At 39.6% G+C, this 13,194-nt stretch overlaps 1 protein-coding gene across 2 annotated transcripts in view; it reads right to left on the bottom strand.

Annotated features, from left to right (window-relative positions):
* Positions 1–13,194, bottom strand: part of GRM5 (glutamate receptor, metabotropic 5) — a 655,562-nt gene that overhangs the window by 494,231 nt on the left and 148,137 nt on the right. The window lies entirely within an intron of this gene.

Genomic DNA, 13,194 nt, shown 5'->3' with positions numbered 1-13,194 from the left:
GTTGCTTTCATAGTTAAAAAAGTCATTGCTAGATCTGTCTTGAAGTACTTTCATAATACATCAGAGAATCTGTTTCAACATCATAGTTATCCCAGGTCTCCAATCTTCTGTTTTAATAAGCAATAAGAAACAAAGTAGATGTCCAAGACTTTTAGAGCAATTCATCTATCAATTAAGAAATCCCAAGTGCTCTATTAATATGGAATCCCTTCCTGAATCCTTATAACTTCCTTGGAAGCCAGGGACAATAGGTACCATATAAAATATTATTATTGTCGTTATTAATAACTATCTTACCCTAAGGGTTAGGGAGATACACTGATAAACTCTAAAATAATTTCTCATAGTTATCGTTAGTAAAGACCTCTTGAACTCTTTGACAAGTATTATGTCTTTTTCTATGTACTGGGCAATTATTTATGATGCATTTGTAGTTCTTATAAACTTACAGTAGTCATTTAAGCACTCATGGCATAGTTACAAGAAGCTGTGCTACAACCAACCCCAGAGGTACGTGGTTCAAATCTTCTAGCCATTCCTCAGGAAAAGAATGGGTAATCTCCTCCTGTGTGATTACCTGTCTCTGGAAAACCACTGGAGGGACAGATATGGGTCACTTTCAACTCAATGATACACAACGTTAGCGTAGGGTACTTTGGTGCCTAGTGGATAAGAAGCTATGTTGTTAACCCAAAGGCAGACAGTACAAATACACAAGTTGCTCCTCCCAGGAGAAAGATGAGCAATCTCCTCCCATGTCACCTACTGGAGGGTCAGTTATGAGTAATTTCTAAGTCAATGGTACATAAGAACATTAGCCTAGTCTATAAGAAGTTGCACTGCTAAACCAAAGGCCATAACTCTCTGGCAGTTCATATCTACAAGCAGTTCATTGAAAGCCAGGTAATCTGTTGTGAAAGTACAGACTCAGAAATCCAACAGAGGATCAGCTAGGAGTGAGTTCTGACTATATGAAAATGAGAGTAAATGAGTTAGCTAGTAAATGAGAACTTTCATTTGTGAAAATATTATTCTGTGAAAATTTCTTCAAATAAAAGTCTTAAAGTGAATAGGAGTCTCTCTTCTACACATTAGCATCAGTGTTTGCAGCAATATGATAATCTTATCCATTTTCACTTTTTATTCTACCATATTTTGTGTTATTAGGTGCCCTTTAGTTGGTATTAACACGTAAAGACTATGTGGTGGCTTGTAGTTTTTGTTGTCATTTGCCACTTAATCATCTGATACTCATGGTGACCCTATGCACAATAGCTTTGAACCCTGCCCTATGCCCATTGTTCCAGTTTACTGTGTCAATCCATCTCATCCAAGGTCTTCTTCTCCTACACTGTCCCTCCACCCTTCTAAGCAAGGTCTCATTCTCCAAGGACTAGTCCCTCCTATCAACATGCCCAAAGTATGTAAGAGGGAACTTCAAAATCCTTGCCTTCAAGGAGAAACTTGGTGTCTTAACAGTAAGGAATTACTCTGTCAACCTAAAGGAAAGTGATTCAATTCTGTCAGCTGCTCCATGGGAGATAGATTGGCAAGGACTCCCATGACATTACCTGCCTCTGAGAACCAACTTGAGGGTAAACTATGAGTCAATTATGACAGCAGCTCTGAACCCTTCCCTGTCCTGAGCCAGACTCACTAATTCTCACACACCTACCCTCATTGTCCCAGATAGTATATCAATCCATTTCATCTAGGGTCTTCCTCTCCTGAACTGTCAATCCACCCTTCCAAGTCCTTCTCCAAGGACTGGTATCTCCTGGCCACATGCCCAAAGAATGTGAGATGGAGCTTCAAACTCCTAGCCTCCAAGGAGAGACTTGGTTTCACCCTCTCCAAGACAGACCTATTTGTTTTCTCGGCAGTCCATGGTGTGTTCAAGACAAGAGTACCATAACTCCAGCACCAAAACATGACTTCCATTGTTGTTGTTATTGTTGTTTTTATGTGCCATCGAGTTGCTTGTGACTCATAGTGACCCTATGTACAACAGTCCTAAACTCTGTTCTGTCCTGTGCCAATCGCACTGTCTCTGACACACCCATCCCCATTACCCCAGTCACTGAATCAATCCACCTCATAGAGGGCTCTCCACCCTACAAAGCATGATGTCCCTCTCCAAAGACCGGTCTGTCTTTACAACATGTCCAAAGTATGCTAGACAAAACCTTAGAATCCTTGCTTCCAAGGAGTAGTCCAGTTTAACCCTCTCCAGGATGAATCTGTTTGTTTTCCTAGCAGTCTGTGGTACCCTCAATACTCTTCCCTAGCACCACAGCTCACAGGCATCAATTCTCCTTCTATCCTCCCTACTCATTGTCCAACTCTCTAATGCATAACAAGTGATTGCAAAGATCATGGCCTGTATCAGACACATCTTAGTCTCCAGACAGACAACATTGCTCTTCAGTACTTTGGTGTTGGAGAGGTCCCTAACAGCAGACTTTCCCATGGCAATACATTTTTTCATTTCCTGGCTGCTGGTGCCAAGAGTGTTGACTGTGGAGCAAAGCAAACTAAAGCTGTGAACAATCTCAATCTCTTCATCATCCATCCTGATGCTGCCAATTTGTCCAGTGGTGAGAATCTTTGTCTTCTTGACATTGAGCCTCAATCCAATTGAAAGCTGAAGTCCTTGACCCTTGGCAGCCAACGCTTCACACTGACTTCCATTAGAATTATAAAAATTAAAAAGATAACTGAGGAGGATCTGAACTGCTTGCTGCAGAAGGTCAAGGATTACAGCCTTCAATATGGATTAAAGCTCAATATCAAGAAAACAAAGATTCTCACCACTGGGCCAATTTGCAGCATGATGATAGTTGAAGAGATTGAGATTGTTGACAGCTTCAGTCTACTTGGCTCTACAGTCAACACTCTTGGTACCAGCAGCCAGGAAATTAAAAGACAAATTGCATTTGGAAAGTCTGCTGTGAAAGACAGTTCCAAAATATTGAAGAGCAATGATGTCAGTATGGAGACTAAGGTGCACCTGATACAGACCATGGTGTTTACCATGTGTCACAGAGTTGAACAATGACTAGGGATGATAGAAGGAGAATTGATGCCTTTGAGTTGTGGTGCTGGAGAAGAGTACTGAATATGCCATGGACTGCTAAGAGAACAAACAAATTTATCCTGGAAAGGATGAATCCAGGCTGCTCCTTGTAGGCAAAGATATTAAAGCTTCGTTTTATATACTTTGGACATGTTGCAATGTGGGAGCAGTTCTTGGAGAGGGACATCATGCTTGGGTGGGTCGAGGGACAGCACAAGAGAGGAAGATGGATTGATTCAGTCACTGGGGTAATGGGGATAGGTGTGTTGGAGACAATAAGATTGGCAAGTGATAGAGCAGGGTTTATGTTTGTTGTACATAGGGTCACTATGAGTCCCCTGTGATTCAATGACACATAACAACAATAATAACAACAACCTTTTCATTGTATCACTTATGTCTCTCTGTATATCAATGGTTAAAAAAAATCACTATTTTGAGTATTTTGTTGATTTTCTTGATTGTTGTAGTTCTGTACTGTGTTAAGTTGGAACCTGCCCAGAACTGACTCTTCAGTGGATTTTCAGAGGAAGTTAATTGTACAGGAGGAGATTGCTCATCCTTCTCCCACAGAGCAGATGGTGAATTTGAGTTGCATGCCTTTGTGATTGCAGCATAGCTCCTTACTACTAGGCCACCAGAAAAAAATTCATTATGTTAAATGAATTTCTGAAAAATCCACTTATTCTCATATCAACTTCTTCCATATAAAGATGGATATTAATTTATTTTTATGAAAAAAAATACTGATGATCATATCCTTACCTCTTCTACTGACTCAAATCCTGTTTTTTGCCAATGCAAGCCATAGATATTTAGCCACACATTACATACCCTTACCTTTGTGCATTTGTAATTCTTGTTCCCTTATATAGTATTCCTTCCATACTCATTGCCTGGTGAATCTCATACTACTCAAATTTTCAAATAATAGTTTTGGTGGCTTTGAGGTAAGGAGCTATGCTGCAATTCCGAATACTGTGGTTCAAATCCACTAGCTGCTCCACAGGCGAATGACAGGCATTCTCCTTCCAAATGATTCACTGCCTGGGAAAACTATGAGTCAGTTCTGATTTACTGACACACAACAACAACATTTCCAGTATTAAATTTGTTGCTTATCCACTCAGTTACTAATGCCATTTGAGTTGATTAATGTCATTCCTCACAAATGCTAGAACATGAGTTTACTTCAGTGGAGGAGTCAAAGGGCATATTTCTGAGCTAGAGAAAAATCAGTGAATATCTATATCAGCTATACAAAAATTACCTAAGTCCTATTTTATTGTTGTTGTTATACACCATTAAGTCAGAACTGACTCATTGCTGACCTTCCAACATGTTTTCAGGGGCAATATTGCCTGGGAAGAGATTTTCCATCTTTCTCCCACAGAGTAAGTGGGTGGATTCAAACTGTTTCTCTTTGAATTAACAGTGCAACTTCTTAACACTAAAAGCCACCAGAGCTCCCCCACTTATATCTTATTCCCTCCAAAACTACCAATAATAATATCAGCAGTTTGCAAAAAGCATGAGATTGGTCTTAGAAATTCAAGGAACAAAACTCATTGCCATGAGACTGGGACTCATTCATAGCTGACCCTCCGGCATGTGTTTGTAAATTGCAAGGGAGGTACTTGCTTAACTTTCTCCCATAGCACTGAAGGTGGATTCAAACCACAAGAGAGGTTTATCTTCAGGTTAGCTCTCTGTGAACTGCACCACCAACAGAGCTCTCAGAAAGTCAAGAAGATCTCATATATTAGCACTAATTTTTAAGAAACTCAACCATTGGAGGAGCTCAGTATCAGCAGTGAAAACTAGGCCAGGTGCTGATTGTGGAACAGACCACCAACTACTCATATGCAACTTCAGGCTGAAGCAAAGAAAAATTAAATCAAATCCACTGGAACCAAAGTTTGACCTTGAGTCTATTCCACATGAATTTCAAAATCATCTCAGGAACAGGCTTGAGACCTTGAACACAAATGAACGAAGACCAGATGAGTTGTGGGAGGATATCAAGAATATAATCCAGGGGACGTGGAAAAGGTCCTTACAAATGCAGAGGCGGAAAAAAAGACGAAAATGGATGTCAGAGGAGACTTTGAGTATTATACTAGAATACTGAGAAGCCAAAGCAGAGGGAAGAAATCAAGATATTAAAGAGCTGAACAGAAGATTTCAAAGGGCAGTGCCGGAAGACAAAGTAAAGTATTACAATGAAATGTGCAGGGAGCTGGAGTCAGAAAATCAGAGGGAAGTGAACTCACCCAGCATTACTTAAGCTCAAGGAACTGAAGAACAAATTCAAGCCTCGAGTTGCAATACTTAAGGATGCTTTGGGCAGAATATTAAATAATCCAGGAAGTATTAAAAGAAGATGGAAAGAATATACAGAGTCATTGTACCAAACGGAATAGGCTGACACAGAAGAATTTCATGAAACAATGTATGAACAGGAGCATGTTGTGATAAAAGTAGTTGATGCTTCTCTGAAAGAATTGGCAAAAAACAAGGTCCCAGGAATTGATGGTATACCAGTTGATGTATTTCAACAAACAGATGCTGCCCTAGATGTGTTCACCAAGTTGTGCCAAGATATCTGGAGAGCAACCACATGGCCAACTGACTGGAAAAGATCTATATTTGTTCCAATTCCAAAGAAAGGTGCTCTGATAAAGTGTGGAAATTTTTGAACAATATTTTTAATATCAAGCAAGATTCTGCTGAAGATTATCCAAAAATTACTGGAATAGCACATCAAACAAGAACTGCCTGAAGTACAGACTGGGTTTGGAAGAGGCCATGGCTTCAGGGATATTACAGTTAATGTTAGATGGTTCTTCGCTGAAAGCAGGAAAAACTAGAGAAATATCTATCTGTGTTTCATTGACTATGCAAAGGCTTGACTGTAATGACCACAACAAACTGTGGCTGCCTCTGAGAAGAAAGGGAATCCCAAGACCCTTGATCGTGCTTATGCAAAATCTATACGTGGACCAGGAGGCAGTCATGAGAACAGAGCAAGGAAACTTCATCACTCAAAATTGGGAAGTGTGTAAGCTAGGGATGTGTTCTATCTCCATACCTTTTCAATCAATATGGAGAACAGTCTATCTGGGAGCCTGGGCTCTATGAGGAGAAATGTGGCATCAGGATTGGAGGAAGACTCATCAACAATCTGCACTAATGACACAAACCACTTGCTGAAACTGAGGAAGACCTGAAGCGTTTGCTGCAGAAGGTCAAGGATTGCAGCCTTCAATATGGGTTGAAGCTCAATGTTAAAAAAAACAAAGATTCTCACCACTGGGCAAATTGGCAGCATGGTGATGGATGGTGAAGACATTGAGATTGTAAACAGCTTTAGTTTGCTTGGCTCCACAGTCGACACTCTTGACATCAGCAGCCAGAAAATTAAGACATAATGCATTGGGAAAGTCTTCTGGCAGAGACTACTCCAGAGTAGTGAAGAGCAGTCTGGAAACTAAGGTGTGCCTGATACAGGGTATGGTCTTTGCAATCACTTGTTATGCAGCAGAGAGCTGGATAATGACTAGGGATGATGGAGAATTGATGCCTTTTAGCTGTGGTGTTGGGGAGGAGTATTGAATGTAACATGGACTGCTAAGAGAATGAACAGGTACACCCTGGATAGGATTAAACCAAGCTGTTACTTGGAGGCAAGGATTCTGAGGTTTCATATGACATGCTTTGGACATGTTGCAAGAAGAGAAGAGTCTTTGGAGAAGGATGTCATGCTTGAGAGGGTGTAGGGACAGTGTAGGAGACAATGAGATGGACTGATTCAGTGATAGGGTAATGAGGGTACATGTGTCAGAGACAATACGATTGGCACAGTATAGAGCAGGTTTTAGGGCTGTTGTATGTAGGGTGTCTATGAGTCACACGTGCGATACATAACAACAACAATAAATATATGGAACAGACACTGAGGCTATTCATATGGTCTGCCCAACTAATATGTTCTTCTTGTGTACCATCGAACTGAAACTGACCCCCAGCTAATCTCTAGAAGGTTTTTCAGAGGCAGGTAATTGAGAGGAGACTGCACATCCTTCTGTGGAGCAGCTGGTGGATTTGAACCTGGTGCCTTTAGGATTGAATCACAGTGTCTTACCACTAGACCACCAGAGCTCCTTGTCATACTAGGACCTTCACTGAATATTGCTGTTAGAGATAATCTGATTTCCAAAAAGAAATAATGAATTCATGAAACACTTCTCATATGCATAGAATATCTGATTCAATGAAAAATATAGGTTCTTAAGATATAAATTTAAATATATAAAACTTTCAAGAAAAATATGATATGGACCTTATTAGCATATATACAGTATAAAAAGAGCATTAATAGCAAGGTCAAATAAAGTGTAACAAAAGTAAAAAGAACAATCATTGTTTTCAGTTGAGATAACAGTAAAGAAATAAAACACAGCCCCTTAACCATTTTACGTCTGGAATGACATTACACTCTCTGTACCCAACAAAACATGAAACCAAGAATAAGGCTTTTTTTCTTTCTTTTACGTATATATTAAATTTACAGATAACATAAATTCATGATTGATTCCTATATCACCCTTTTATATGTGTGAGTAGGTGTGTGTGTGTATAAACTCTGTCCATTAAAATAATAATTCTATGATAAAAATATTGTGGCTTAGACATTAGGCCCTAATTTAAATTTCACTGCTATCCAGAGGAATCTCACCTCCTTTCACCCCATGAGTTTATAGTCTTGCAATTGCTTCCCCTTCAATGTTCAGTGCTTTTCTTTGTATTCTTACACAAAGGTCTGAATTTCTCCAATTATATAATATATATCATAATCAAACTGTGTGGTGATTGCCTATTTGTTAATTCTTTTCCATTACTCTAAGCTCCCTAGGGGCACTAACTTTATTTTCTTTAAATTTTAACCTTAGAGTGAATCCCAGTGTAATAAATATATTAGCTTTATTAAATATTTGTTTAAGGAACAAATTTTAACCTAATGTGATGATAATATAACACTTCAGTTGAAGAAATACTTCAAATAATAGAACAGATCAATATGTGCAATTTGTTAAAATAGAGTTAGCAATGACAGATGTTGTTAGGTGCTACTGAGTCGAGTATGACTCAGAGACACTATGAACAACAGATCCGAATGCTGTCCTATTCTGTTACGTCTTCATCATCTCTGACATACTTGGGCCCAAAGTTGCAGTCACTGTGTAAATCCACCTCAAGGAAGATCTCCTTCACTGACCTTCCACCTTTCCAATCTTGCTCTCTCTTTGCAAAGAAGAGCCACACCTAACAACTTACCCAAATTATGGAATTTGAAACTTTGTCATCCTTGACTCTAAGGAGCACTCTGATTGTACTTTCTCCAAGAAATATATCTGTTTATTCTTTCTGAAGTCTATGACATTCAGTACTTGCTCCCAAAATCAGCACTCAAAAGCATCACTTCTTCTCTCATTGTCATTCATTGTTTATTTCTGAGATGCACAGTCAGAAAAACCATCAATTGAATCAAGTACACCTTAACATTTAAACTGATATAATTGTTTCTTAGTAATTGGAGAGGTACCTCACAGTAGATTTTCTCAATGCAACATGACTTTTGGGTTATTTTCTGCGAGTAGCAAGGGTCTTGCTTGTGGACCCAAGTAAGATTAAATCATTGACAACTAAATTCTTTTCTCCATTTATAACGATGTTGCCTATTAACCGAGTGGTGAGGATTTTTGTCTTCTTGATGTTGAGATGTAAACCATATTGAAGGCTTTAAGTCCTTCTCACTTTCAGAAAGCAAGAATGTGTCATATGAATAGCACAGGCTATTGATGAATTTTCCTCCAATCCTGATGCCACATTCCTCTTTGTAAAGTCCAGCTTTAATGACTTTCTCAGCATATAGACTGACTGATATGGAGAAAGGATACAGACAAATATAAAAATTTAAACAATGTATTTTTGCTTTAAAATCATGGAAACCTAATGTATGATACTTTGAAATATATTACTTGTACCATAATTTTGGACATGTGAACAGCCTTATTTGCAAAGACAAATATTCATTGTACCATTCATTAAGATACCAAAATTTCCCATCTAATGCATTTACTCATGCAATAGAAAAAGAAACATACAGTTAAGGGAAAGAGTATCTCCAATAAGGGGATTTTTATTGTTATGTATTACTGAGACAAATACAACTATAGCAACCCTGTTAACAACAGACAGGAAGCCTGTTCTATCTTTTATCATCCTTATTATTTCCAACACACTTGAGGCCACTGCTGCGTTCACTGTGTCATTCCATTTCACTGGGGTTTGTTTTTCTCTCTTTTTGTTGAACCGTCATTTTTACAAGCATGATGCGCCTTTCCAAGGAATATCCTCTTCTAGAAAATGTCCCAAGTATATTGTTGTTAGGGGCATTGGGTAGACTATGACTTATAGGGCCCTATGAACAAGAGCTCTGAACCCTCTCCTTTCCTGAGCCAATCTCACAGTCTCTGACACCCTTGCTCCCATTACCGCATGAGTCATTGTGTTATTCAGCCTTATCCAAGGTCTTCCTCTCTTGCACTGACTTGACACCCTTCTAAGCACAGGGTTCTTTTCCAGACCAACTGATCCCTCCTGGCAATATGCCCAAAGTATGTGAGACAAAAACCCTTGCCTCCAAGGAGAAAACAAACTATAGTTAGCACAAAATCACTAAATAAAGAAATGACACAGAGAAGAGAAGTATAGGAATAAAAATCAAGCTTATAAGGAAGAAATGGAAAAATCACATTGTGTATAATAAAATTAATGTTATAAAACAAAAAGGTTATGAATGGTGGAATAAGAAATTAATCTACTTTGTAAATCTTCACTCAAATAAAAATTTAAACAAAAATTTTGTTAAGAAAGAACTACACATGTTTATAATCAGGAACTGTGGTGGTGATGAACTAACCAAAATGTTGATAGCACAAATCTAGGGGCACTATGAGGAGGAAAGATGGGAAATTTCCTTTTGTTATGAGTTATAGCCTCAGAAACCTGATGAAAGGTCATTACGAAACAGAATCTATTTTGAAGGAAAGGAATTTATATGCTTGACTGTTTACTGGAAAGACAGCAATTTAAATTAATCTAGAAATTTCAAAGGAGAAAGACAGTACATTCATAATTTGTTTGGCTATACTTGGAGGCTAGGATCTATGAGAAGCGTGGCATTAGGATTGGTGGAAGATCTACCAACAATCTGCATTATGCAGATGACACAACCCTGCTCGCTGAAACGGGGGAGGACCTCATGAACTTGCTGCAGAGGGTCAAGGGCTGCAGCCTTCAGGACGTACTGACGCGGAATGTCAAAAAGACAAAGATTCTCATCACTGGACCAATCGGTAGCATCAGGATGGATGGTGAAGAGATTGAGATTGTTCACAACGTCAGTTTGCTCGGCTCCATGGTCAACACTCTTGGCACCAGCAGTCAGGAAATTAAAAAAATGTATTGCGATGGGAACGTCTGCTGTTAGGGACCTCTCTAAAGTACTCAAGAGCAACGGTGTCTCTCTGGAGACTAAGGTACACCTGATACAGGCCATGGTCTTTGCAATCACTTGTTATGCATCAGAGAGTTGGACAATAACTAGGGAGGACAGAAAGAGAATTGATGCCTTTGAGCTGTGGTGCTGGAGAAGAGTATTGAATGTACCATGAACTGCCAGGAAAACAAACAGATTCATCTTGGAGAGGATTAAACCAAGCAACTCCTTGGAGGCAAGGATTCTGGGGCTTCGTCTGACATACTCTGGGCAATGTGCAAGGAGGGACAGGTCCTTGGAGAAGAATATCATGCTTGGAAGGGTGGAGGGATGGCCCAAGAGGGGAAGACCCTCTATGAGATGGATTGATTCAGTGACTGGGGTAATTGGGATGGGTGTGTCAGAGACAGTGTGATTGGCACAGGATGGAGCAGGGTTTAGGGCTGTTGTACATAGGGTATCTATGAGTCGCAAACGACTCAACGGCACATAACAACAACAACATACTTGGACTAGGAGGCAGTCATCAGAACACAGCAAGGTTCAAAATTGTTTATGCCAAGGATCTATCCTATCTCCATACCTTTTCAATCTGTATGTAAAACAGATTATCTGTGAGGCTGGGAGAAATGAGGAGAAATGTGGCATCAGGATTGGAGGAAGATTCATCAACAATATATGTTATGCAGTTGACACAACCCTGCTTGCTGAAACTGAGGAGGACCTGAAGCACTTACTGCAAAGGATCAAGGACTGAAGCCTTTGATATGGATGAAGCTCAATAAAAAGAAAATAAAGATTCTCACCACTGGGCTACTTGGCAGCATCATGACAGAATGTGAAGTGATTGAGACTGTTAACAGCTTTAGTTTATTTGGCTCTACAATCAACACTCTTGATACCAGTAGCCAGGAAATTAAAAGACTAATTGCATTTGAGAAAGTCTGCTGTCAGAGACCTCTCCAAAGTACTGAAGAGCAATTATGTCAGTCTAGGGACTAAGGTGCACTTGATCTTTGCCATTACTTGCTATGTGTCAGAGAGCTGGACATTGATGAGGGATGATAGAAGGAGAGTTGCTGCCTTTGATCTGTGGTGCTGAAGAAGAGTATTGAATATAACACGGACTGCTAGGAGAACAAACAAGTTCAACCTGGAGAGGGTGAGACCAGGCTTCTCCTTGGAAGCAAGGGTTCGGAAGCTTCATCTGACATACTTTGGACATGTTGCAAGGTCAGACCAGTCTTTGGAGAGGGATGTCAAACTTGGAAGGGTGGCGGGACAGAGCAAGAAAGGAAGACCATCAATGAGATGGATTAATTCAGTGACTGGGGTAATAAGGGTAGGTGTGTCAGAAAGAATAATACTGGCACAGGACAGAGCAGGGTTTAGAGCCGTTGGACATAGGGTCACTGTGAGTCTCAGGCAATTTGACAGCACATAACAAAAACAAGAAGAGTGGTAGCACACCTTTAACATGAAGGAGAAAGTTAATAGTGTCTGAAACTGTTTGAACTGCTGTATAATTCCATCATTTCTAACATTAACTGTTCATTCTTTGCTCAGTCCCCTCACTCTGCTATGTTGCTTGGTTTGGGTAATTCGCTGGAATGTCTCACAGAGACTCAGATTTTCCAGGCTAATGATTAAAGTGATTGTGGGTGATGCAGGTCAGTGTTGCAATGACTGGTGAATGGTATAACTGGATGTTGTGTCCCAGTGTCTCAGGAAAGCAATGTCCCAAAAAGAGAGCTAACATTGAGCTCCAGGGTCAGGTTTAAATTGCACTCTAATCCTATCTCCTTACTACAATATTTCAGCATATAATAAAACATTAGAAAAGACATTTGGAATGATAACTTTTGACACCACACAGGAAAATCTTCTCTTTAAAAGGTTCTAAAAAAAAAAATAAATAAAACGTTCTAGCCTAAGAACCTTACAGGAATTTATACTCTGTCACACCAAATCACTATCAGTAGGTATCCACTCAAAGATACACAATGACAATCACTTGATGTGAAGGTCAACATCAAGAAGACAAAGATTCTAATCACTGGGTCAATTGGCAGAACTGTAATAGATGGAGATGAGATTGAACTTATTAACATTTTCGGCTTTCTCACCTCCACAATCAACATTCTTGGCATCAGCAGTCAGGAAATCAAAAGATGAATTGCTCTGGGAAAATCTGCCATCAGGGACCTCTCCAAAGTGCTAAAGAGCATTGATGTAAGTCTAGAGACTAAGGTGTACCTGATCAAGGTCATAGACTTCACAATTACTTGCTATGCATCAGAGAGCTAGAAAATGACCAAAAAGGACAGAAGACAAATTGATGCCTCTGAGTTGTGGTGCTGGAAAGGAGTATTGAACATACCATGCACCACCAAGAGAAGAAATAAGTCTGTCTTGCAAAGGGTAAATTTTCAAGTTTCATTTCACATACTTTGGGCATGTGGCCAGGAGAGACTAGTGCTTGGAGAAGGATATCATGCTTTGAAGGGTTGAGGGACAACACAGAAAAGAAAGACACTGGAGGAGATGGATTGAC

This window comes from Elephantulus edwardii, unplaced genomic scaffold (genome assembly GCF_000299155.1).
Source record: "Elephantulus edwardii isolate Elephantulus edwardi_28Jun2011 unplaced genomic scaffold, EleEdw1.0 scaffold00163, whole genome shotgun sequence".
NCBI classification, from domain to species: Eukaryota; Metazoa; Chordata; class Mammalia; order Macroscelidea; family Macroscelididae; genus Elephantulus; species Elephantulus edwardii.
This window is presented reverse-complemented; position numbering and strand designations above follow the sequence as displayed.